Below are 6,020 nucleotides of genomic sequence, written 5' to 3' on the forward strand. Positions count from 1 at the left end.
TGGGGGGCGTGCCGCTCCATTTAGTGAACGTGTACGCCCCTGGGGCCGGTGCGCAGCAAGCGCGCTTCTTTGAAGAAGTGTCCACTCTTCTGGGCTCCATCGACGCGGGTGAGTGCGTCGTCCTCGGGGGGGATTTTAATTGCACCCTCGAGGCAAGGGATCGCACCGGTGGCCTGCGAAGCCCGGCGGCGATGGAGAAGTTGAGGGACCTGGTCGGGTCCCTCGACTTGGTGGACGTCTGGCGTAATCTCCATCCCAACTCTAGCGCCTTCACTTGCGTGAGGCCTGGGAGAGGAGCGTCCAGAATCGACTGCCTCTACATTTCCCGGGCATACGTCTCCTGCGTTCCGGCGGCTTCCATGCGGCCGGTGCCATGCACGGACCACCACCTGGGGTGGGTGGAGCTCGTTCCGCTGCGCGCGCGGGGGGGGTCGGCGTACTGGCACTTTAACAACCTGCTGCTGGAGGACGTGTGGTTCCGGGATTCGTTTAGTCGGTTCTGGGCCGGCTGGAGAAGGAAGAAGGGGGCTTCCCCTCCTTGAGGCTATGGTGGGACGTGGGCAAGGCTCACGTCCGTCTCTTCTGTCAGGAGTATGCGAGGGGGTCGACCAAGAGGCGGGAGGCCCGGGTCGGGCGTTTGGAGGAGGAGGTGCTCGACCTGGAGTCCCGTCTTGGTCAAGTCGGCGAGGACCCGGCCCTGCAGTTGGTGTACGAAGAGAAGAAGGGCGTGCTGAAGGACCTGCAGCTCGTCGGGTCCCGAGGCGCATTCGTGAGGTCGCGGATCCAGTTCCTGCGGGACCTGGACCGCGGCTCCCCCTTCTTCTACTCGCTGGAAAAAAGATGGGGGGTCCGTAAGCAGCTCTTGGAGCTGCTGGCCGACGACGGATCTCTGGTCTCGGATCCGGAGGGAATCCGCGCGGAGAACCGCGCCTATTACGGGGCTCTGTTCTCTCCGGATCTGTCCAGCGAGGATGCGCGCAGAGTTTTGTGGTAGGACCTGCCGAAGGTCGGCCTGGAGGGCGCCGAAAAATTGGACGCTCCTCTGAGTCTGGAGGAGCTGACCGGCGCCCTCCGCCAGCTCTCTAGGGGGAAGTCCCCGGGGCTGGACGGTCTGATCGTGGAGTTCCACAGGGCATTCTGGGACGTCCTGGGGAGCGACTACGCGCGGGTCCTGGGGGAATGTTTGGCGACCGGGGAGATGCCCCTCTCTTGGCGCAGGGCGGTGATTGTCCTGCTGCCAAAGAGGGGCGATCTCCGCCTCCTTAAGAACTGCGCCCGGTCTCCTTCCTCAGCACGGATTACAAAATTTTTGCCAGGGCCATGTCTGCTCGCCTTGGCGCCGTGCTGGGCCATATGATCCACCCCGACCAGTCCTACATGGTCCCGGGCCGGTCTATCCATGATAACATCCATCTGGTTCAGGACCTGGTCCACCATTCCCAGAGGGCTGGTCTGTCGGTCGCCTTCCTTTCCCTGCATCAGGAGAAGGCGTTCGACAGGGTGGATCACGAGTATCTTTTCGGGACTCTGCGCGCATTCGGGTTCGGGACGCATTTTGTCGCCCGGATCTGACTTCTGTACGCTGCCACGGAGTGTCTGATTAAAGTTAAAGGGTCCTTGATGGCGCCCCTTCGCTTCGGGAGGGGGGTGCGTCAGGGCTGCCCCATGTCCGGCCAGTTATATGCCATTTGCGTAGAGCCTTTCCTGCGCCTCTTGCAGAAGAGGTTGACGGGACTGGCTCTGCAAGGGCCAGGCGTGGAGGTGGTCCTTTCGGCTTACGCCGATGACGTGCTCCTCATGGTCACGGATCCCGTTGACTTGCGGAGGATGCAGGAATGCCAGCAGATTTACTCGGACGCATCCTCCGCCAGGATCAACTGGGGGAAATGTTCTGGACTCCTGGTGGATCAGTGGCAGGTGGGCTCCCTGCCGGAGGAGTTCAGGCCCTTCGCCTGGAGCACTACGCACCTCCTCTACTTGGGAGTCTACCCCTGCCCGGCCGAGGACGCCTGGCCGGCGAACTGGCACGAGTTGGAGGCCAAAGTCGTCACTCGCTTATGACGCTGGACAGGATTGCTCCGAGTTTTGTCCAACAGGGGTCGGGCGTTGGTCATAAACCAACTGGTGTCCGCCATGTTGTGGTACCGGTTGGTTACTCTGATCCCTCCCCCTGCGTTTGTCGCCAAGATACAGAAGAAGCTCGTCGATTTCTTCTGGAACAACAGGATGCACTGGGTCGCTGCCGCGGTTTTGTGTCTCCCGCTTAGGGAGGGTGGTCAGGCGCTGGTGTGCCTTCGCACCCAGGCTGCGACTTTCCATCTTCAGATGCTGCAGAGATACCTGTACGTTGAGAATCCTCCAAGATGGTGTGCGCTGGCGACGTATTTTTTCCGCCAGCTGCGCGGCCTCAATTACGACACGCAGCTCCTGTTTGTGAAAGTGGGTGACGCGCGTGCCAGCCTGCGAGAGCTGCCTGTCTTTTACCAGGAACTGCTATGGGTTTGGAACCAGGTCGCTTCCAGGCGCAGCTCTCCCCCGACAGGAATGGTGGCTGTCCTTCGGGAGCCACTGTTCAGGAATCCGCACCTCCACGTCCGCAGGTTTGGGTGGCTGGCGGAGCGCAGAGCTGTGACTGGCAAGGTGTCTCAAGTCGGGGACCTGCTCAATGGCGGAGGAGCGGGCTGGATGGCGCCGGAGGAGTTGGCGAGGCGCATGTCTTGGGCCAACGTCCGGTTCGCGGCCGATGCCATCGATTCGATAAAGGCGAAGTGCGCCCCGGCACCACTAGGCGTATCGAGGCGGCTCAGGCGTGTGGGGCGATCCCGCCTGAGCTTTCCCCCGTTCGGACGGAATTCCTTGTCGGCACCCAGCCCCGAACCCCCCCTCGGGAGCCGGCGCCTCACAACTTGAGCCGTCTCGAGGAAATACCCTCCGTGCCTTTTCATTCCGCACGGAGGGGTTTCCTGTATGGGCTGCTCCTGCACACCTTCCACTTTGCCATCTTCGCCTGCCATCCGGACATGCCGTGGCGTGCCCTTTTACCTTCCGATGGAGGCGGAGGTCCCCAATGGGGGGCTCTCTATGTGGGAGTCCTCCCTTGTTCTATTGGGGACTTGGCCTGGAGGGTGTTGCACAGGGCAGTCTCGTGCAATAGGTACTTAAGTAGGTTCACGGACTCCCAGACCGCATGTTTGTTCTGCGGTCTGGAGGAGTCTGTATTTCATATTTATATCGAATGTGAGAGGTTGCAGCCCTTCTTCCATTATTTGAAGGGGCTGCTCCTCAAGTTTTGGTTGCACTTCAGTCCCACGCTCTTGATCTACGGTCACCCGGTGCGGAGGGGAGTGGGCAGGTTGGAGGACCTCCTCGTGGGCCTGCTCCTGGGCCTGATTAAGAAGGCCATTAATTGGTCCAGGCAGCGGGCGATCGAGGGGGTCGGCCGGCCGGATTGCCTCCCTCTCTTCCGTGGCCATGTTCGCGCCCGGGTGGCCCTGGAGATGGAGCACGCGGTGTCCGCCGGCGCGCTCGATCATTTCTGTGACCGGTGGGCACCGCGGGGACTGGGGTGCATCATTGGGTTGGATAACCAAATTTTGATTTGATTCTTAGGGTTTATTTGAAGTTTTGATGGTTTATTTACAGTTTTTATTTGTCTAAATTGTGTTTTCACAAAAAGAGGATCAAACAACAATCATCGCAACAAGTGCCCATTGGGAAGCTAGCCACAGATTTAATAACTTTTCGGTCCTTCGGGACGGGAAGTATGCGGTGTGCTTTCTGCAAGAAACCCACACCGTTCCGGGAGACGAGGCCACGTGGCTCCTGGAGTGGCAAGGAGGGGTCAGCATGAGTCACCTCTCCAGTGTTTCCAGCGCGGTGGCTATCTTGCTGGCCCCGCATTTTCAGCTGGAGATCTTGGGGATCAAGGAGCTCATGCCGGGCCGCTTGCTCCAGGTCACTGTTCGCCTGGGGGGCGTGCCTCTCCATTTAGTGAACGTGTACGCCCCTGGGGCCGGTGCGCAGCAAGCGCGCTTCTTTGAAGACGTGTCCACTCTTCTGGGCTCCATCGACGCGGGCGAGTGCGTCGTCCTCGGGGGGGATTTTAATTGCACCCTCGAGGCAAGGGACCGCACCGGTGGCCTGCGAAGCCCGGCGGCGATAGAGAAGTTGAGGGACCTGGTCGGGTCCCTCGACTTGGTGGACGTCTGGCGTAATCTCCATCCCGACTCCAGCGCCTTCACTTACGTGAGGCCTCGCAGAGGAGCGTCCAGAATCGACCGCCTCTACATATCCCGGGCATACGTCTCCTGCGTTCCGGCGGCTTCCATGCGGCCGGTGCCGTGCACGGACCACCACCTGGTGTGGGCGGAGCTCGTTCCACTGCGCGCGTGGGGGGGTCCGCGTACTGGCACTTTAACAACTTGCTGCTGGAGGACGTACGGTTCCGGGATTTGTTTAGTCGATTCTGGGCCGGCTGGAGAAGGAGGCAGGGGGGCTTCCCTTCCTTGAGGCTATGGTGGGCCGTGGGCAAGGCTCACGTCCGTCTCTTCTGTCAGGAGTATGCGAGGGGGTCGACCAAGAGGCGGGAGGCCCGGGTCGGGCGGTTGGAGAAGGAGGTGCACGACCTGGAGTCCCATCTCGGTCAAGTCGGCGAGGACCTGGCCCTGCAGTTGGTGTACGAAGAGAAGAAGGGCGCGCTGAAGGACTTGCAGCTCGTCGGGTCCCGAGGCACGTTCGTGCGGTCGCGGATCCAGTTCCTGTGGGACCTGGACCGTGGCTCCCCCTTCTTCTACTCGCTGGAAAAAAGACGGGGGTTCCGTAAGCAGCTCTTGGAGCTGCTGGCCGACGACGGATCTCTGGTCTCGGATCCGGAGGGAATCCGCGCGGAGACCCGCGCCTATTATGGGGCTCTGTTCTCTCCGGATCCGTCCAGCGAGGGTGCGTGCAGAGTTTTGTGGGAGGACCTGCCGAAGGTCGGCCTGGTGGGCGCCGAAAAATTGGACGCTCCACTGAGTCTGGAGGAGCTGACCGGCGCCCTCCACCAGCTCTCTAGGGGGAAGTCCCCGGGGCTGGACGGGCTGACTGTGGAGTTCCACAGGGCGTTCTTGGACGTCCTGGGGAGCGACTACGTGTGGGTCCTGGGGGAATGTTTGGCGACCGGGGAGATGCCCCTCTCTTGGTGCAGGGCGGTGATTGTCCTGCTGCCAAAGAGGGGCATCTCCGCCTCCTTAAGAACTGGCGCCCGGTCTCCCTCCTCAGCACGGATTACAAAATTTTTGCCTGGGCCATGTCTGCTCGCCTTGGCGCCGTGCTGGCCCACATGATCAACCCCGACCAGTCCTACACGGTCCCGGGCCGGTCTATCCATGATAACATCCATCTGGACCGGGACCTGGTCCACCATTCCCAGAGGGCTGGTCTGTCGGTCGCCTTCCTTTCCCTGGATCAGGAGAAGGCGTTCGACAGGGTGGATCCCGAGTATCTTTTCGGGACTCTGCGCGCATTCGGGTTCGGGATAAATTTTGTCGCCCGGATCCATCTTCTGTACGCTGCCGCGGAGTGTCTGATTAAAGTTAATGGGTCCTTGACGGCGCCCCTTCGCTTCAGAAGGGGGGTGCGTCAGGGATGCCCCATGTCCGGCCAGCTATATGCCATTTGCGTAGAGCCTTTCCTGCGCCTCTTGCGGAAGAGTTTGACGGGACAGGCTCTGCAAGGGCCGGGCGTGGAGATGGTCCTTTCGGCTTACGCCGATGACGTGCTCCTCATGGTCATGGATCCCGTTGAATTGCGGAGGATGCGGGAATGCCAGCAGATTTATTCGGACGCATCCTCCACCAGGATTAACTGGGGGAAATGTTCTGGACTCCTGGTGGGTCAGTGGCAGGTGGTCTCCCTGCCGGAGGAGTTCAGGCCCTTCGCCTGGAGCACTATGCACCTCCTCTACTTGGGAGTCTACCTCTGCCTGGCCGAGGATGCCTGGCCGGCAAACTGGCACGAGTTGGAGGCCAAAGTCGCCACTC

This window comes from Somniosus microcephalus, chromosome 4, assembly GCF_052327205.1.
Source record: "Somniosus microcephalus isolate GS21.2 chromosome 4, FLI_Smic_1.0, whole genome shotgun sequence".
Lineage (NCBI taxonomy): Eukaryota > Metazoa > Chordata > Chondrichthyes > Squaliformes > Somniosidae > Somniosus > Somniosus microcephalus.